This window comes from Dasypus novemcinctus, chromosome 12 (genome assembly GCF_030445035.2).
Source record: "Dasypus novemcinctus isolate mDasNov1 chromosome 12, mDasNov1.1.hap2, whole genome shotgun sequence".
Taxonomy (NCBI): domain Eukaryota; kingdom Metazoa; phylum Chordata; class Mammalia; order Cingulata; family Dasypodidae; genus Dasypus; species Dasypus novemcinctus.
In genome coordinates, this window is record NC_080684.1 from 104,999,707 (window position 1) to 105,020,859 (window position 21,153).

At 53.5% G+C, this 21,153-nt stretch overlaps 1 pseudogene; it reads left to right on the plus strand.

Annotated features, from left to right (window-relative positions):
- The first annotated feature begins 4,971 nt into the window (after positions 1 to 4,971).
- Positions 4,972 to 19,644, plus strand: LOC101445469 (1-acylglycerol-3-phosphate O-acyltransferase PNPLA3-like; annotated as a pseudogene).
- The last annotated feature ends 1,509 nt before the right edge of the window (positions 19,645 to 21,153 follow it).

Sequence of the window (21,153 nt, forward strand, 5' to 3'; positions counted from 1 at the left end):
ACTGTATCCCTCGAGAGAAAGGGTGGCTCCCAGGGCATTGGGGCAGTTGAGTAAGTTAGGACCTGAACACTATTCCATCTATCTCTGGAAGTGGCTCCTCAGGAAACGGAGGTTGGCTACCACTGAGGGCACCAAGGTGGAAGGGAAAATGGACGTTAAATGTGTGGAACCAAAGTAAATGGGGGGTAAGAGAGGAGTTTCTTGAGAGTACACAAGGATGGATATAAAACATGTAATATTACACTATAACATATAGGAGATGACAGACTAATAATGTAAACCATAATGTAAAACATAGGATAACTAAAAATGTAAAGAACTGTGTATCCTAAAGTATGCACCACAATGTAAGCACAGATGTCACCTTGTTAGAAAGCTAATGTCTCAGACTCTGTACATCACTTTAAGTAAATATGATATGAATAGGGCGTAAGAGTATCACTGTGGAAGGGAAAAGGTTTTCTGGTGGATGTGTGGGAGTGCTGTATATTATATATATACATTGCTGTGGTCTAGGACTCCTGTGAAGAAAAGCTGAATAATTAGGGGGGGGGGGGGAAAGAAAAAGATAGGATGTGGAATTTTTTCAAGTCAACATTCTTTATCTAAGTTCTTTATCTAACTTTATCCAAGTTCTTTATCTATCCTTTAAACTCATCGCTATATGCCATTCCCTAGTAAGGGACCATGAAATTATATTGGGCTTCAAATTTCGGGGAGTTCTGGATCACAGAGTGTTTCAACAATGGCAATGGAGGGATACTGGTATGGGTACCAATGACAGGTGATATATGGCTGACAGGGAGCTGTACAGAACATATGTCCAGGGTGCATGGTAATGTTTGGATATACTCATAGTGGCAACAATTAAAAACCACAGTAGGGGGGGTACTGGGTTCCTGGCCAGTGGTGCTCTGTCGTGGTCCCTAGGGGAGCAGCGACAGTCTCCCAGGTACAGTGGCGGGGACCGGGAGGGAGTAAGGGTTCAACAGTGAGCCCCTGATGCTAATGACTATGCTTGTGAGCTGATAAACCCAAAATAAGAACAAGGCCTAGAGCAACTTTGTGCCTGGGAATTTCCTCCTGTCAGCCTTCATGTTACTCAAATGTGGCCAGTCTCGAAGCCAAACTCAGCATGTAAATGCAATGCCTTCCCCCCAGCGTGGGACATGACACCCGGGGATGAGCCTCCCTGGCAACGAGGGACCACTATCAACTACCAACTGATGATGCAACTGGAAAATGACCTTATACGGAAGGTTCAATGCGGATCAGCAGAATATCCATGTCTACATAAAATACCATGACTTTAAAATGCTGTTTGACCTAAAGTAAGGGGGAAATGGAAAGGAGAAATGAGTTTATATGGCTACGAGTTTCTAAAAAAGAGTCTGGAGGCTGGCAGAAGGTTTGCCCTCATGCACAACTGAGCAGAGTCAGAGAGACAGATAAAGCAGATACAACCCCCAGATATTGGTTCCTTTGAGGGCTAAAGAGACCCATGGGAGTTATGGTCATGGCCGATGGGGTTAACTACCAGGGCAGATGGCCCCTCTTTGGAAATGGTGTTTATGTGTGATGAATCTGGACTCAGATGGGATCTCCCTCCATAAGACTTTCATGCCAATGTTCTGGAGGTGCAGTTAATGTTGGGGTTTAAGATATATTTAGGGGATTTGAATCTCTGGACTGACAATGTGATAGCCAGATCCTGAGCCTCAACAGACTCCAGCACCTACAATCTGATTTATTGGACTTACCACACTCAGCTAAGATGGAGTTGAAGAAGGACAACCACCACACCATGGAGCCTAGAGTGATTACAACTGAAAATGGGAGGATTGCATCCAGCATCCAGGTGGAATCTGACCCTCCTCTTGACATAGAGGTGCAATGGACACAACCAATCTAATGTCCACATAGAAGAGGTGGCATTGGAATGGGAAAAGTGGACATAGTGGACGAAGGGTATGGGGAAAGACAGGAAGAGATGAGAGGTGGAGGCGTCTTTGGGACATGGAGCTGCCCTGGATGGTACTTCAGAGGCAATCACCGGACATTGTAAATCCTCACAGGGCCCACTGGATGGAATGGAGGAGAGTATGGGCTATGATGTGAACCAATGTATATGAGGTGCAGAGGTGCCCAAAGATGTACTTACCAAATCCAATGGATGTGTCATGATGATGGGAACGAGTGTTGTTGGGGGGGGAGAGGGGGGGGTGGGGGGATGGGGTTGAATGGGACCTCACATATATATTTTTAATGTAATATTATTACAAAGTCAATAAAAAATAAAAAATAAAAAATAAAAATAAAAAAAGTTTTATAAAAAAAAAAAAGAATCTCCTCTGTCACCATCCCACTAAATCAACATCCAGACACCTCCTGCCCTGCAAACACCCAAAACAGCCTGGTCCATCAGGACTCCAATACTACTCAACCGCTTCTTTGCAGGAGAGATTATAAGGTGCACTCACTCAGATGCCATCTTGCCCCGCCTCTCTCCCTGTTTCCTTTTGATTATTGATTTCCATCTTCTTTCAGTTATGATCTGAGAAGGTGATGTATAATTTCAATCTTTTCATATTTATTGAGACCTGCTTTGTGATCCAACACGTGGTCTATCCTGGAGAGAGATCTATGAGCACTTGAGAAGAATGTATGCTGATTTGGGATGTAATGTTCTATATATGTCTGTTATATATACAGAACAATGTTTATCATATTGTTCAATTTCTGTTTCCTTCTATTGAGTTGTTCTATCTAATGATGTGAGTGGTGTGCTGCTATCTCCAACTGTTATTGTAGAGATGTCTATTTCTCCCTTCAGTTTTGCCAGAATTTGTCTCATGTGTTTTAGGGCACCCTGATTAGGTGCAAAAGTAATTACGACTACATCGGATGCATCAATCCTTCATCTTCCCAGAAGTTAAGCCTTATTTTTAATCTCCGAATTAAATTTTTAATCTCATTTGTTCCCTGGACTGAGCCATATATTCCTCTTTTTTAGTATGGCTTATAATTTTTGGCAGACATCTGGGCATCTGAATATTTTGATGTGTTAACTCTGAAGGTCAGTTTCTTCCTCTCGTCTAGAGTTTTACTGTTGACTGGCCTTGCATTAGGGCTCTTCTTTGGCACTTGGCCCAGTTTAATTGGGAACTTTCGAGTAGCCCATATTTAACTTCTTGCCCTGGATAAGCAGAGTGATTTTTAAGATCACACTCCTCACTGCCAGGACAAAGCTTCCTTTCTCCAGTTCCCTCTCTAGAGATCTTGAGCTCTTCTGTCTGTTCATGTGCAGATTTTCTTCTTAGGTCCTAAGAATGGTTTAAAGTCTCTCTCTCTTCCTCAGTGCCCCCTTTTCCAGACACTTTTCAGTTCTGTCTTAAAGCAGCTCAATTCACACACACACACACACACACACACACACACACACACACACCCTTTTTGTGAGGCTTTTTGTCCCTGTTTTTTTCCCCATTAGTGTATCCCATCCTGGGGACCCAGATGGGTTCAACCCAGAAAGGTGGGTCAAACTCAAAAGGTCTGTTCTGTATTTACGTGGATTAAGTGGGTGCCCCTCTTGCCAAGAGTTCTGTGGCTCTCTCCCTCAACCCCCACCCCGCCTTTGTGGTCCCTTTTGTGTGCAACCCTCTCAGCACCTTGTGTTGCCCTGGGTACGGTTCCAACTCACCGCTGTGAGTGGCTCCATGGTCGGCTCCCAAGGTAGGAGGGACCCGGCCGGGCTGCCTCTCTGTGACTGTCAGTCTTCAGAGAGAAGGATCCAAACTGGCAAGGCCGGCAGGAACGTTTCCTACCTGATCATGGAGAGGGTTCTTTTCTTTTCCTTCAAGACAGTGTTTGTAGACTCCTGCTCCATTGCTACCATCCTCCAAATTCGAATCCAGTGGGGTCTGTCCTTTAATTTATTGATTCGGAGAGGCTTTTCGGGGGGATGCCTCACATTGCCAGGTTGCTGACATCACCTCTCACACTTTCTTTTGAGGAAAAATTTCCTGAGCTGTGGAGAAGCATTTCCGTGTGTGGCTGAGGTGGAAGAGGGGATGTTTAGGATTCGCTGTAATGGAGCCGAGAATTACAGCCCCCGCCAGGAGTGCCCGGGTGATTCTTCACAAAATGGCACAGCAGGTGCACCAGGGTGTGAGAGAGAAACCCTCAGAGAGGAGCAAGAGAGAGGGCGGGGCGCGGGAGCCCAGGCCCGGTGCTGGGGTCCAGTCCTCCACCCGCTGCTCAGAGGCTCTGGGCAGACTAGCCTCTCCGCGTGGGGGCTGTGCAGGCCACAGCACGCAGTGTGGACAAGAGGGCCAGCGGCGGGGAGGCCCTGCTAGGGCACCCACTCAGCTCGCCTGAGCCTGCCCAGCCCCGCCTGCCTGCACGCACCCATCACGACGAGCTCTTCACAGTGCTGGCTCCCAAGGGAGACTCAAAGGAAGCCCCGTGCCTAGCAGAGGAAAAGCCTTCCCGCTGGCAGGAATCCCAGAGGATCCCACAAAAACCACCAGGAAGCAGAACAAGAGCTTGAATTCTGTTAGGAGGCCGGTGCCTGCTTGAGGGAGACCACGAAGTGTCAACGGGTGGCTGAGGGCCCTGGCGCCAACCGAGACTGACCCCCTGCCTTAGGGGTGACGGGGAAACTTTTCTCCCCAGGCTTCTCCCACCCTTTGGAGTTAGGGAAACGCACCCTCGACTTGGGGGCTTGGCCTGGACTCATTTGCACGGGGGAGGGGCAGGGTCATTTGCATGGGGGCGTGGCCCGGGCTCATTTGCATGAGATGAGGGGGCAGGGGCGCGAACGGAGTGGGCAGGCGTCAGCCTGGGATACTGGGGACGCCGCGCGGACGCTGCGCTCAGAGCGCGCGGGGAACGGGTGGAGCAGCAGCGACCCTGACCCCGACCCCAACCCCGACCCTGACCCCGGGCCCTGGGCCGCTACCTCCCGCCGCCATGGACGAGCCCGAGCGCGGCTGGAGCCTGTCCTTCGTCGGCTTCGGCTTCTTGAACTTCTACCACGTCGGGGTGACCCGCTGCCTGCGCGAGCGCGCCCCGCACCTGCTCCGCGACGCCCGCATGTTATTCGGCGCCTCCTCCGGGGCGCTGCACTGCGCCGCCCTCCTCGCCGGGGTCCCGCTGGGTGCGCCTGGGCGCCGCGGGGGCTCCCGGGGAGGGGGCGCTGGCGGGCTGGGGCGCCCCGTGGGCCCGGGGTGGGCGGGGGGCTCTGAGGGGTGCTTCCCCGGACCGCCCCACCGCGCAGACGCCTTCTCCGCGGCGTGCACTCGACCGGCTCTGGGCGCTCTGTCGCAGGCAGAAAGGGGGCGCTAGGGAGGGGGTTCTTCCAGGACCGGGAACCGGGGCTGTGGCGCCCCGAGCTCGGCCTTCGGGTGTCGGACACGCTCCGGTTTTCCCGTCCACTCCGGCCCTGGCCCAGAAACAGAACCCGGGTTGTCCAGGAGCGATAGGGTGGAGGGAGTGAGCCCGGGAACGGTGGAAGGGGCTGGGCCCCGCGGTCGCCGTGGCGACGCATCGCGCTGGCAGCGCTGGGCAGCTGAGCTGCTGAAGGCCCTTTTGACGCGGCTGCGAGTGGGAGGGGAGTATGGGCCTGGGCCCAGGGGGGTGCCTTTTGCACTGCGGGAACTGGCAGACCAGGGGTCACGCTTGCCCTGCGCGGATCGCGGCGACCCAAGCCCTCCCGGGCCCAGACACTGCTGGGAGTGGACAGCCCTTGGGGCCTTCCAGGGCAGCCCGTCCCACTGGGGGTCCTGACCACTGGGGAGTTGTGGTCTGGTGGGCCAGGCAGGGCAGTGGGAGAGAAAGTTGTCTCCTCACTGTCCTTCTGCAGAATGAGGGGCCCCTCCCTGGACCCCCCCCATTCCCTAATCACCAGCCAGGGCACAGCTTTGTGCTCAGCTGCCCTTCACCTCTAGAGAGGGAAATCCACCCTGGCAAATGTGGGCGACACGCCCTAGGCCTCCAGCTGGCCCCAGGGACCAGTGCCTGTGGCCAGTGGCAGGGTGGAGCTGTTGGCACCTGAAGGTCCCCTTATCAGCCCCCCTTTAGCTGGCCTCCTTAACAATGTACTCCCTGCTCTGCCCGGTGGCTGCGGTGTTGGTGGAGTGCACAGCCAGCAGGGAGCACGTTGTTCCCAGGAAGCCCTTGGGATGTGTGGTCTTGTCACTGGGCTAGGCACTGAGCTGACTCTGGGCTAACCTGGAGGTGGCGATTAGGAAAGAGGCCGCCCTGGCTCTTTGACCTCCAAAGCCAAGGGAAGAGGGGCAAAGGGCAGGAAGGGTGGCCGCTGGGGAGGACGAGCGGGCCACTAGGCCACTCTGCAGGTCCTGGGCTCAGTGGCCCTAACAGCCACCTTGTATCCCAGGGGGACCCAGGCACCTGCACAGACCAGGGATTAATTAGGACACGCTGGAATGCGCTGGCTGACACTGGGGACAGAGAGGACGCCAAGCCCACGGCCCCTCCAGTGTAGGGGCTCCTACAGGAGACAGGTGTGGGCTGGGGTCGTACCTGGAAGGGCGGAGGGGGTGGCTCAGGACCACCACATCCCTGGAAAGTGGCTCTGGAGGTTGCAGTAGGGGCAGCTCCCCATGTCCTGGGAGCCCCAGGTTTCTGGTCACCACCCCCTGTTCAGAGAGCCGTGCCCCTGTGGCTGCTCTGCACTGCTGAGGACACTTCCCCAGTGGCTGGGACCTAGAGCCCACCTGAGCTGTGGGCAGTTGCGTCCCCTCTGCTGGGCTCAGCAGGGCCACGCACAGAGGGAGAGCTGTGAGCGGAGGAGGGACTTGAGGCAGGACAGGCAGGAGGCAAGGTATGTCCTGCAGTCCAGGATTTATGGCTGGCCACATCTCAGGCTCACAGGGTGGCCCTGCAGGCCAGGACAGAAGGGGCTGGGTCAGCGAGGGGTCAGAGGGAGCCTGCACGGGCCCCGGGCCCCTCGACAGGCTGGTGGGACCAGTTAGTGATGTAGGGCCTCCTCTGGTCAAGCATTTTATAGCCCGTGTCTTATCCCACCCTTTCTGACTCCAAAAGGTAGATAAAGATTGTCCCACCTTAAAGAGGCCGCCTGAGACTTAGGAAGATGGTGAAGTCGCCTGCTCAGGCCACTGGGCTAGTGAGTTGGTGGACACGGGATTCACACAGCTCCAAGCCTGAGTTCCTGGCTCTGGCTTTGTGGGGAGTGGGGATGGGATCAGCTTACCAGGCCCCTGGGAGTGGGGGCTCGTTCCTGTGGCCAGAGCTAGAGTAGGGCTGTCCAACAGAAAGAAGAATGTAAGCGTATATATTATACGTTTTCCAGTGGCCACACTGCAAAACGTAAAAGACATGTGGAATTAATTATAGTATTTTTTGTTTAACCCAATATATCCAAAATATCATTTTCATATGTAATCCATATAAAATGTGACTGATGACCTATATCTCATTCTTATTTTCTGCACTAAGCCTTTAAAATCGGGTGCTCGTTTTACACATCTCAGCTGGACTAGCCCCATCCGAGGGCTCAGTAGCCACACGCAGGCAGAGAAAGGCTGGCAGCTTCCTTGCTGTCTGGTTTCGTCCGGCCCTGCCTTAAAGTATTCAGTGTCTCCAGCGTGGAACATTCTTCTGTATGTTTGTCTCCCACCAACAGACCAGACAATACAGATGTTCAGTCGTGTCCTCTGGACTGTCAGGAAACGGAGCCTTGGTGTCCTCCACCCGTCCGTAAACTTGAGCAAGTGTATTCGAGAGGAACTCCACAAATGCCTCCCAGCCAACGTCCACCAGCTCGTCTCTGACAAAATGGGCATCTCACTCACCAGAGTATCTGACTGGAAAAACGTGCTGGTGTCTGATTTTCAGTCCAAAGATGAAGTCGTGGACGTAAGCAGCTTAATTCATGGGTGTCTAAGCTTGGTTTGGGAAACATCACATGGAGGGATGTCCTGGCCCCCTGCCCCGTCGGCTTAGATGCAAAGGAACTGCCTGCCTGTGATGCTGGTTTGCTGCGCGTCCCAGGGCAGCGCAAACGCTGTGGCTTCGGGTGGTCTGGCCGGCGCCTCTGTAAACCCCGAATAATCCAGGACAGGTTCAGTTTCAAGTAACCCCTAGCCATCCTTCAAGACTTGGCTCGTGACCTCTCCCTTGGGAAACTTACCAGCTTGTCCCTGTCCCCGACATGTTCTAACGTGCTCCATCATGACGGTGTCTTCTAGACTGAGGCCCACAAGGCTCAGAGCAAATCTTGTACGTGTCTGTTCCAGGGTCTAGTCCAGGGAAGGTCACCTGCAGAGTCGAAGTATCTTTTGATTTGGCTGCTGCTTACCACAGGGCTGTACAAGACAGCAGCCTCCACCCCTGAACAGCAGCCCAGCAGCTCAGCAGCCCGTTTCACCCTGTCTTGTGTTCCTAGGCAGCCAGCGCCTGTCCGTTCCCACATGGCTAGCTCTCCATGAACCAGCGCCCCGTCCTGCTTAATTCTCACTAGCACAGCACTACCCAACGTGTGGTCCTTGGCCTGGCTGCATCGGCCTCCCCTGGGGGCTTGTTAGAAATGCAGGCTCTCAGTCACCTGGCCCAGACACGCCAGATCAGATTCTGTGTGTTGACAAGCTCTGCAGATGGCTCTGGTGGATATCAGGGCTTGAGAAGCACCTAGACAGCCCCGTCCCAGTCTGTCAATGAGCTGTAAGTCTCGGTGGTGTCTGCAGGGGCCCGGCCCGGCTCCCTTGTGGGAACAGGGGCTGGAAGTGTGAGTCCATGCAGAAGCTGTCGTGAAGGTGCCAACACTAGGAAAGCCCCTACACCTGAACTGCAGGGCCTACTGGCTCATCCCTCACTCAACCCACTGATCAAAGCACCTCCTCTGAGCAAGAGGATTTTCAGCTTTGTTGCCTGCTTGTTTGGGGAAGGCCTTTGTGAGGCCAGGAGCATAAGGGGCAGGCCCAGCCTGTTCCGAATGCTTGGTACATGCCCTTTTCTCTTCACAGGCCTTGGTTTGTTCCACCGTCATCCCCTTCTACTCTGGCTTAATCCCTCCTTCCTTCAGAGGTGTGGTAAGTCTGCCTTTTGGTGGTTGTGCCTGTGAATCCCAGTTCCCTGGGGCTTTCCTTCAAAATGCATGTGCACAGCCCCTCCCTGCCAGGCGCCAGGCTCAGGGCAGCCACCTCCAGCCCCCAAACCTGAGCCTTGTGCCTTTGGCTGCTTGGAGGGGGGCCAGAGCTGGTCCACTTCCAGTCCACCTGGGCAGCAAAACCGTATCGTGTAGAATTCATTACCTGGCTACCTGCCAGGTAGGCCGACTGGTTGACTTCACCTCCACCAACGCAAACAAAGATAGGTTCCCTGTGGCCTAGTAAAGTCTAAGACACTTACCCGTGTGCTACACGTGTAAGGGGGGGGGCTTGGTTCTTAGGGGAACTATAGCAGTAGTAGGTTTTCCAAACCCAAAAGTCTCTAAGTCGGTCCTCACACAGGTTTTGACTCATTTTGTTTCACTTTGTAGTGCAAAACAAACTTTTGGCTCTGACATAATAGGATTTGGGGATGTTTCTGAACTTATGATAATAGTACCTGAATATTTCATAAAATCCTGCTAGAATTGTAAACAGAACCAAGCTGCAGAGAAAACTCACGTTTCTGAGCCACCAAGTAAGGGCCAAGTACACTGGATTTCCCATTATGCACAGGCGTGAGGTTCTGGGACGCACCTGAACCCTGAACTGGCCGCCGCAGCGCCCCTGGAGGGAGGAGCGGGTCAAGCGGCCCCACCTTAACCTCTGTGTGTTTCTGTTTAAGGACGCCTTGTATCTTTGGTTTCCTCATCTGCATACAGTGATCCTCTAGAGAGTTCTTTGTTTCACTGTCTTTTAGAGACTTGAACCCTGTCTAGAAACAGTATCATTGCCTTTAGGACATTTTAGAGGAACATTTAACTAAAGCCTCTGACTTAAATGTAAGCAAGTTTAATCCATTTACTGGATCCCCAGTGCCCACGGGGCCCCTCATTTCATGCTCCCTTAATGCACAGACAAAAGGCACTTGAGTGGATGCCCACTGGGCACAGGATTGGCCAGCAGATCAGGCCTGGCCTCGGGCCTCCACCTACGTCTTGCCCAAGCACCTCTGGGCACTGCACAAACTGCACACCAGCACACTCCCACCTAGGGTGGCTGGCACAGGAGAGCTCAGTGAGGATTTGCTGGAGATTGCCTAGGTGCTGCCAAAGCCCCTGGACTCCCTGCACGTCAGCTTGCAGCCAAAAAGCCTCCACCCAGCCTGAAAAGCCCATGACACAGTGGCCCAGAGCTTCTGACAATGTGTGTCCTACTTTCCTCCCTTATAAGCGATACATGGATGAGGTGGAAGTGACAATGTACCCTTCATCGATGCCAACTCAACCATCACCATTTCCCCATTCTATGGGGAGCATGACATCTGCCCCAAGGTCAAGTCTACAAACCTTCCTCATGTGACCATCAACAAGCTCAGTCTACATCTCTGCACAGAAAATGCCTACCTTCTAGTCAGAGCGCTCTTCCCCCCAGATCTCAAAGTGAGGGGTACCTGTGCGAGTGTGTGTGTGCAGTTCTTAGGCTCAGCTGTTTGCCAGGAAATACAGGTTGTTCTACATAGAAATATACAGAAACTGTCAAAGAAAAGGTGACGTGAAAAAAGTAACCTGTCCCAGACGTGCAGTGATTCTCAATCCGACTGCCCATTTGAATCACTTGTGAACATTTCAAACACCTGAAGCTTAGATCCCATATTTAGAGATTATGATTTAATTTGCCAGGAGTGAAGCCTGGGCATTAGAATCTTTATAAAGTTAATCACAGGATTACTGTTTGTGACCGTGGTCAAGAACTGCAGCTTGTGGTGCTTTAACCTTCTTTCTAATCATCTCTGTTTTAGAGTGCCTTCCACCCGGACGCAGTAGGACAATCTGTAAACTGCTTTCCCTGACACTTGACAGTGGGTGCTCCCGGGGAGAAAGAGGGCTGAGCAGTACAAGGTGCAGCCACAGCTGAGCTATGAGGAGAGGGAAGCCTCCCACAGAACGGGGCTTCATGTGCAGTTTACAGATGTCACTCACCCCTGCGACCCCACCCCACAGCTGCTGTCCTTGCCCGCAGGCAGTGGGCACAGAGTCACAGCCAGGTGGGCAGAAAGGCAGCTCCTCTTGGAGCAGAGGGAACTAGGAAAGGCTCTGACACCTGTCAGGTGGGAGGCTGCCCACGCTGCCCTCACTCAAAGGGAGCCAAGAAAGTCCTGCCTGGGCTTCACCAAAGGTTCACGGAGGTGACACCTGAGCCTGAGATGGGGGGTACACTGCCTGCCAGGAGCACAAAGCCCTTTGTTGGGCTTGGCTGTGGCCCTGCTGGGAACAGGGAGGGGCTCCAGGCCTGAAGGTCCTTCCCTGCATCTCTGCCGTCCTCAGGTGATGTTAACTAAATGGCACTTACGGATTCCTTTCTGCAGTTACCTTATTTGATTTGCTCCCAGGAACTTGGAGAGATGTGCCTCCAAGGATATTTGGACGCCCTCAGGTTCTTGGAAGAGCAGGGTATATATGGGGTGGGAGATGAAGTGAGTGATTTGAGCAGGCTTCTTTTCAGGAGTCTACAACAACCAAGACTGAACCTCAGGTACATTACTTGGGCCTCAGCCTTTCATGCAAGCCTTGCTCATCCAAGTATTCCTGCTATGAGATAGGAAATCCTTGTGCCGCTTTATAGATGAGGACATGAAAGCCTGGAGAGGTGAGCAAGGACCACGTGGCCCTATGGGGCAGGGCTGGGACTCGACCCCAGGAACTCAGGACCCCAGGGCTCCTCCTCCTCCCACAGGGTCACCTGCGCTGCAGGCAGTTAGGCTGGTTTTCCTCTGGCTTGAACCACAGTGAACCTTCACTTCCTTTAGCAGGGGATGAAGTTGCACAGGGTCCCTGGACTGTCACCCCAATTTATGCAATCAGAAGAGTTGCCTCCAGGCTGGTGTGGGTCCCTCCTGCTAAACTAGTCCTCCCCCCTGGGCAGGAGGCACCTACGAGTCATCCCAGCTCCTCCAGGCTCTAGAAGCCTCACGGCAGAGGCACACATAAGATGAGCGCCTTCTCTTGACCGCTAAAAGTTGGCTGATTATAGGTTGAGGCAGGGTCTTCTGGATTAGTTTTTGGCCAAGGTAAGTGTGACCAGAGGACGGAGGGCCATCCTCATTCACGGAGTCTGTATTCACCTACTCGCTAACATGAGCCAGTAACCCCAAAACTGGGACTCATGGCACATCTGCTGTCACGCACAGACACACCAGAGAAGTGAAGGACTTGTGTGGCCAATGCGCACATTCCCATGGAGATCAAGCAAGGTGGGGCTCAGCCTTCCCTCCACAGCTCATTTTAAAAGCAAGTGTCCTTTTCAGAGTCAATGTAGTGCCAGGTCTTTCTCATTTTTGTGCTTATTTTGGAGATTTCACAATTTAAAATGATAGTGCCAAAGTGCTGTCTGGGGCGCTGAGCATGGAGGCTGTCGTGGGTCTTACAAGAAAATACTTCGTTCAGGCGTGAGGTCTGGTGCTGTTGGCTGTGAGCGCAGTGTTAGCAAATCCAGAGCGTCTATTGAATGTGGTGTCTGTAAACAGAAACGCACGTGAAACGAGGCATGGATGGCGGGTTGATGGGAACGTTGTGGCAGAGGCTGCAGCACCTGAGCCTGCTCTGCCCCAGGAGCAACGCCCAGGGTCGCTACTTCGGCTTTGGCGGAACTTACAGACCTTCACTCCTGTGAGGGACGAGGACCGACTGACAGGCATTTGTCTACTCAGAAGATACTCATCCTGTCCCTGCTGGACGCCGGGCAACAGGCTACGTGGCAGGCTCCACCGTGAGCTGGCTGCCGTGCCCTGCCCTTCTGGAGCTTGAGTCTTGGGGAGACGCAGGCTTTCAGGAGGATTTTAAGGCCAAGTTGAGACCCTGCGTGTGAACAGGAGCGTCCCAGGCACAGGGGACATACAGGACAGGCCTGCAGGCAACAGGGAGTGGCCTGTTGTGGGCACCATAGAGGGGGCGGGGCCATGCAGGGAGGAGGACACAGAGGGGACCAGGGCCTGTGGGCATGGAGAAGCCTTGGCTTCCCAGAGCAATGGGGAGCCAATGAGGGTGGCTGAAGCAGGAGGGAGTAGGGACAGATGAGAGCTTGGGAGGCCCCACTGGCTGCAGCGCAGAGAGGGCGAGATGGGCACCCAGGAGGGCAGGGGAGGCTGGAGGCTGGGACAGGTCAGCAGCAGGTGCAGTGAGGGAGAAAGGGGCAAAGGGGCTGAGCAACAGGCCTTGTGGCCGGCCAGGGGAGACTCGAGGGTGACGTCCTGGCTTCGAATGGCGATTTCAAGCCTGACTATGATGTTCTTAGCCCAGGGCCTGAAACGGCTTAAGATTGGGTTATTTATTAGCAACTAATGACAACCCTTATCTTTCAACTGCATGAGTCCAGATGTGGACATGGAGCCCACACAGCTGGTGAGTGAATGAGCCAGGAGCTTATCTCACCTCTCTCTGGCTTCAAAGGCCATGCTTCCTTCTCTATTCCAAAGCCGGCCCTCCCTGGTCTTTGGCTAATGCAGGCCTGTAGCATCCCCTGTGTTTGCTGCCTCCCCTCTGATTGTGTGGGTGGGCAAGTGGGTGCTAAGTCACAGTCTGTTTCCCAGATTGCCCTGATGGGAGCTTGCCCATGCCCTTCGCAGGCATCTGTGCCAGGCCAGGGCCCAGCCTGAATTCATCCTCGGAAGAGAGCGCGTCGGAGGTCATGGTGCCCTGCTGGGAGAGCAGGGGCCTGGAGCCCCCCCGGGAGAGAGCTGCTGGGGAGACGAGGCCTGAGGGGGCTGAGCTGCTGGAGACCCTCTCCCCCCAGCTCAGTGCAGGTACCAGTTGTTCAGGGGGCGGAAACAGAAAAGGGATGTTGTTTTCTGTGGATGTTTGGAGGAAAAAGTGTTCCTTCCTGCATGCTGGGGAGAAAAGTGACTCTGCAGAGTTGGGAAGAGATGGGATGGGACAACCACACTCAGGCCAGGCTCAGACCACCACCACCCACCAGGCACAACCCACATCCCAGGTCACCGTAACCTCCACAGGTACAGGCTCCCACTTGCCCAGGAGCCTGGCTGAGTTGCCCTTCCCATGGTCACTGGAAGGGAAACAGCCTCTGGCTGAGCCCACCTTCAAGTCTCCCCATAAACCCTCACTCCTCAGGCCCTCTGCCCACCTCTCTGGCCGCCCCTCCTGATGGCTCCTGAGCTCTCTCTGCTCTGCACCCAGGGGCCTTCTCAGGAGACCTGCCTCGTCCTTCAGAGGCCCGCCGCAGTCACCACACTCTGCCCGCTGACCCACCCCAAAGCCACCTTCCTCGAGATGGCTTTCCTAATCCCCCAGACCCACAATTTTGAATCTCCATGGAATGGTGGTATATTTTATGCCACCAAATATTGGATGGACACGTAGATGGATGCACAAACCAGCTTCCATGTCAGGCAGCTGGAGAAAGGGACACATCAGGCACAACCCCTGCCCGGGGGCACTAACGCCTTAACAGGTGAGAGGCAGCATCTGCCCAGGGGACGTGATGTGAGGCTTCAGGAGGTGATCCTTAGAAAGAAACGGCTGGGGCCCTGGGAAGGAGATCCGTCCAGGAGCGAGGAGCGAGCAGCAGCTCTTAGAGCAGGTGGTATCTGAGGGGGACACTCCTGCACTCCTGCCCTGATACCTGGAGTGGCAAAGAGGTCCACTGGAACCTGCAGCCCATGTCGGGGCTGCTGTGGGCTCCGTCCCTGTCTGATCATGACAAGCCCCGGCTGTGAGAACCCCAGCCCGTTTCTCCCTGGGGAGAGCCTCTCACACACTGGCTCTGACGTAGCTTTCCAGGGCTGCCGTGACAGACACCGCAGACCGGTGGCCTCATCAACAGGACTTCAGCACCCCAAGGTGGGGAGGCTAGAAGTCCACCCCCGGGTGCTGACAGAGCTGGCTTTCTCCCCGCAGCCTGCACAGCCTCTGGCTCTGGGACTCTCCGCCCCTGGGTCTCCTCCTTGCTCCCGCTGCCTTCTGGCTTCTTCTGTGTCCAAATCGCTGCTCATGAGGACTTGGCCCTACTGGGCACCGTCCACCCTCGTCCACCGTGGGCCACCGTGGCTGGTATGGCTTCCTCATGCCCACAGCCCCAGGGCAGGACTTGAACGTGGCGTCTCTGGGGGACACGACTCACTCCCCACAGCTGCGGGACTATTCACAGCAAGTTCAAGCAGCAACAGGTAGAGGGGTTTGCTTTCACATGGAGGGACGCACCCCTGATGGGCAGTGCCCCCATTTTCTGTTGTAGCGCTGAGAGAAGCACTGAGAGACGGGGGCGCCTTCAGGAGCGAGCTGCGCAGCCTCTTCCCGCTGAGAGTCCTGTCCCTCGTGCTGCTCCCCTTGGAGTGTGCGGTGGCTCTTGTCCACAGGTGAGCAGCGCAGGAGTCTGTGTCTTCCTCAGGGTGGACGCAGGTCAAGTGAGAAAACACAGGAAGGCCCTGAGCCCAGGCCTGGCTCCTGGTACAGCAGGACAGACAGAGTCCCTGCAGACGGGAGCACGCAGTCTCCATGGAAGGCCCCGGAAGGAGGCCCACCTGTCCTCCTGGCAGCCACGCGCACCCTGTAACCCAGCAACAGTGTCCTCAGAACCACACCTGCCGCCTCCCGGACCCGGACGTGGCCGCATGCAGCATCTGCTCCAGCCCTCATTGTCCCCTGGGGAAACCGAGGTCCAGAGAGGGGGCAGTCACAGCTCGGGGTCACAGCTGACCAGAATATTGAACACATTAATGGAGGAGAACGTACCTAATTAGTTCTTCCGTTCTCGCCATGCAGTGTTTATGTGGTTCACAGTCAGTAAGGAAGACACGGCGAGTGAAGTGGGATGTTCCCAGAACTCCATGATTGGGCTCCCTCAGGAAGAGGGGAGCAGGGTGCTCAGGGGTCAAACTGCCCAGGCTCAGAACCTGGCTCCTCCACTGGCCAGTGCTGTGTGACCCGGGAGAGCTGAATGTACCTCGCTGTGCTGCAGTTTCTCCCTCTAGAAAACAGGGGTGATAAGGGGCGGTCAGGAAAATCAACGGGGCTGGAGGTGTGACATCCGTGCTGGTGCCGCTGATTTTGACTTTCAGGTAACAGTCATGACAGCAGGAAGTAGGCAAGAGACAGAAGAGCGTGGGCTTCAAAACAGGCGACCAGGGTGCTTGGTCCAGGCGGTGTGACCTCAGCACGTCCATCTACCTCTGAAGCGGCAGGTCTCACCTGTGCCAGCATAAGGAACCCTACATGGGTTGCTTATAACTAGATTTTTAAAAATTTGCCCTGACTGATGAAACACAAACTCAGCTTGGAAGAGCAGGAATTGGGGGGCAGTGGTGAGACTCTGTGAGGGTCCGGGAAAGGAGGAGCCAAAGAACCTAAAGGTTTGAGGCGGGGCCGGTGCTGACCTGCTGCTGGCAGAGCCCGCTGGACCTTCGTGCCACGCGTGGCCCTGCCCTGTAGACAACTACGGCGTCGGCTCCGTCCCCAGGCTCAGTGCTCCTCAGGAGCGGGGCTCAGCTCCAGAAAATGCTCCTGCGGGGGGAGCCGGCCCAGAGCAGGACGTGAGGACCACCGGAAGGTCTGCTCCTCCCGTTGTCCTGGGCCTCACCCCCAGTCCCCTCGACTCCCGGGTCCCATCTGGGTGGGGAGCCCTGGGCCAGCACAGCCCCTCCTGCCCTCTCCTGGGTTGGACCCACCGGCTCCTTGTCCTTGGATTAGCCCGTTCTTCTGCAGGGGTACATTTACAAGCAAGTAATAAGCATTTTGATACTGTGTTTGGCGGGAAATGCATTTATTTGTCACCACATTTGGCTGAGAATCTGCCTGGGTACCAAATTTTAGGCTGATAAGTAAACCCCCTCAAAATATTGAGACATTGGTCCTCCCAGAATTGTGAATGCGGAGACTGATTTTAGTAATTTTCATCTTTTACAATCTGAAATTTCATGAGACAGAACTTTGTGTGTGGGTCTTTTTTCCCCATCATTCAGTGGTGGAATCCCTGGGGACTCAATTTAAAGCCTTCTGCCTTTCCTTAGACGTTGGTAAATTACCTTCTGTTGTTCTGTTAAGCCCTCTCTTCATTGTCTTTCTTTTCACTTTTTGGGCTCTTCTGACTGAGATGTTTGACTTCCTCTCTTCGATACCCATCTCTCTGTTTGACTCTGTTTTCTATATTTTTCACTTCTTTTGTCCTCTTCTTTGTTCTGGGAGATTTTCTGAAATTTTATCTTTGAGATAATTTTTAATTTCAGCAAACATAATTTAGTTTCTAAGAGCCCCTTCTCTTGGGCTCTGCTTGTTCTTTTTTCTCAGCATTCTGTTCTTCTTTTATGGATATAACCTTCTCCTGCAGCCCCTCTACTGTTCGCTGATATCCCTTCTCTTTTTCTTCTTGGATTCACTGTTTTGCTTCTCTCCATCCTTCTCTTTCACGCTTCCTGTTGTCCACGTGTGCTTGGTGATCCTTGGTTCACACAGCTCACACACAGACACGAGGACTGTGGGGCTGCACTTCCTGTGCTGTGATGAGTGTCAGCCCATTTTCCAGGCAGGTCTCTTCCCAGCCAGGGAGCTCAGTGTGAGCAGCACTGGTGTGTCACCTGGCCGAGTTCCAGGAAGCTAGTGGGCTTTCTTGCTTGTTGATGCCCCCGCCCAATGCACCCCTTTTCTTGTTGTTGTGGCAGATTTATCCATTCCTTTGGGTCTGCATTTTTATTTCATGATATAATTCATGATATGCCGGCTGGTGGTGTGGACAGAAGGCAAACACATGTGTGCACTTTTGAATCCTGGGCATTTGTTTTGCTTGAGCTTTCTTCAGATTTTACATTGTGTTTCTTTATAAAAAGCCACTTACCCTGGCCTGTCTTTCAGTCCATCTTTTAAGGAGTCCAATCCCCACCTCAATATCCTACTCAGTTTTCCTCCCCTTGGGGAACCTCCCAATCCTTCCCCTCCCCCACAGTCAGCTGCCTCTGCCCCAATATCTCCCAGGGGGTGGGGGTGTGTTGTGGGGAAGTCTAGCATTTATTGGCTCTGCCACATGGTGCCTTTTTGTGTCTGGAGGGTGGAAGTCTCTGGAGGGGGACTCAGGTCTTCCTGGGCTCACTCAAGACCCACCAGGATCTGAAGAAGGTGGTGGTATCTTGACCCCAAGATTCTTTCCATCAGCTGCTCTCTTGCCACACTTCTCTTCCAGACGGGAAGAACCCGGGGAAGCCCAGGCCTTTTCATTTCCATGTAAAAGTCTTGAGCTTCTCTGTACCAAAGGGCTTAACTTTGCTTAGTAAATTGATGAGTTTATCTTTGGCATGAAATTGGACATTCACCTTCTGGGCACTCCTCAGATGGGGTTGGAGGTGAATCTAGAAACTGACCTGGGGAAGATACTGTTAAGATGCCTGCATTTGATTTGGGTTGTTGCTTTGTTCCTTTTGTTTACTGGCTGTCCTCATGCCCATATGGTGAATGCTCACGCATGAGTGTGAGTATGTGTGTGCACATGTGAGCACTCTGCTGGTTCTGGTTTTATTCCCACTGGCTTGTGATGTGGTTCTTTGTTCATATGTGCATGTGCTCATTTGCACACAAGTGTACTTGTGATGCTTTGGGTTTTATTCCCGCAGGCTGGTGATGTGTTTCCTGTATATTCCCAATGCCATCCAGTGGCTGTGGTGGGCAATGTCCAAGATTTATTCTCAACTGATGGCATCTCTGCTCACTACGTCCAGGTAAATCACCTGCGTTTGAGTGTGGGGGCCACACAGACAGGCCGTTCTTCTGATCAGGTCACCAGGACATTCCAGAACCTTTTTTTTCTTTTTAGGAGGGACTGGAATTTGAGCCCAGTACCTCGTACATGGGAAGCAGGTGCTAAAGCATTGAGCTACACCTGCTCCCCTCCAAAGCCTTTTGCACCTGACTGGCAGCAAGGAGCTTGTCCTCTAGTGGAAGGAGCCTCTGTCTGGGCTGGCAGCTGAGGAAGTCAGAGCTCTTGGTGCTAAAAATGGTCATCAGGGCAGCACAGGGTGCCCAGGAGCCCCGCAGAGAAGAGTGGGAAGCCTTCCTGTAGGAGGAGTCCCTTTGAGCCCAGCCTGATGGCAGACGAGGGCAGAGCTGGATGACAAAGCAGAGAAGGGGATCTCAGGCCACGGGAGCAGGAGGACATCGGGGAGGATCACGCAGCCTGTGCTTAGCCTGCAGGAAGCAGCTCTGAACGCCTTCAGTGCAGGGGCTGGGCCCCCCTGCAGGGCCTGGAGTGTGCACAGCAGGGCTCTCGGTGCCCAGCGCGGTGGCCACTCTGAGCCAAGGAGGTCCGTGCTGCAGGAACAGCGGCTAAGCTGGCGTTCTCCCTGTGCTCCAGGTCCCCAGCTCCAGCGCCCGGCCACCAGGCTGTCCTGCATGGCCCAGAACATGAGCGAGGCTGCCAGCTGCCCCATGCCCCACGCCGCCTGGATGCCTGCTCTGGGGACAGGCCAGAAAGGCCTGAAGCTGAGGTGGCCCAGAGATCCTTTCTCAATCTGGCCTGACCTTCTCAAACAGCAAAGAGGCTGCAGGGAAGGAGCAGGACGAGGGTTTCTGCGTCATTTCGGGAGATACTCTGAGGACATGCCTTCAAGGCTGCTAAGCCTTATCAACCATTGTGGGGTCCCCTCTCCTCCACCTTCCAAAGTCCTTACGCTTCAGACGTACCCAACTGTGGCCTCTGCACTCAACTGACAGTTTATTGGAGACACACGGAGTTGTTTCTAGGAATGGTTAGGAAGATACTTCAGTCTAAAGTGGAAGTCTGACTCCTCAGGAAACCGAGTACCTAAGTGTCTAGCCAGTTGGCTCAGGTGCTCAGCCATCCTAAGGCACTGGCTTTGTGAGGTTAACAGGAAAGAAATATATTAAATGACTGATAGGACTGCATGGGACTCATTTTCTGTCTGCTTTTAAAGATGCTCTTACAGTGAGCATATGATTTATGATTTTTATAAAATGTGTACTAAGAAATGAAGTGCTTACTCTTAGAAAAGGCCAAGTGCTCCCCCTCCACCTGCCCCTTAAATGCTACCCGCCAGCCTTACCAGCTGCACCCACAAGGCTCTCCCCCCTGCCGCCTCCCCCTCTCCTGGACTAAGGGCGTCTCCCAGCAGCAGATGCCAACATCCTTATGCTCCTCCACCTCCAGGTACATCCCTCCTTCTAATGTATGCTTCGAGGGTGCTTTGGGATCTTCCTCCATCAAGAATAATCATGTGTAGCATATTTGATGGCAGAGATCAACAGTCTGTGATAAACAAACTGATTGCAAAACTTGGAGCAGATTTTGGGCTCATTTGTGTTTAAAAAAATGTGTGGCTTTCTACATGTCTATGGGTATAAATCCAGAAAAAGACAAAGGATATATTCCAAAATATTTATAAAGCTTATCAGTTTACAATTATTTGCAATTACACTTTACTCACTATGCTTATCTGTATTTCCTAAATTTCTATGGTGAATGTGTATAACTTTTGTAATCAGGCTATAACTCACAATAAATGTATTTTTAAAAGGCCTTCCCTTGTCCCTGTAGCCTTTCCACATGCCAGGCAGGGCTCTTCAGGGAAACAGAACCAATAGGATATACATGTTTGTTTATTAAGAGCATTATTTTGGGAAATTGACTTACGCGATGGTGAAGTTGTAGGCCACCAGCTGGCTGCAAGGCAGGCAGGCCTTGGTCCTGAAGAGCTGAGGCAGGATTTCTTCTCCACTGGGAAACCTCAGTTCTCTGCTCTTGAAGCCTTCACCTGCTTGGCTGAGGCCCACCCACTTTACTGAAAGTCGACCCATTGTAGAGGCTAATCCACCTCCAGAAAGTGGACACAGAGGACAGCCCAGCTGACACCTAAAACCTTCCCACGAAGGCACCCCGTGCTGCTTTCCTTCGTCACAGCCCAGCTCCTTCAACAGCATTTCCCTCAGTGGGTTCCCGACTCACTTCCACTGTCTGCCAACCCCACAGAAGCCAGGCTTGGGAGCTACTGAGATACACCCCACCCCCAGGT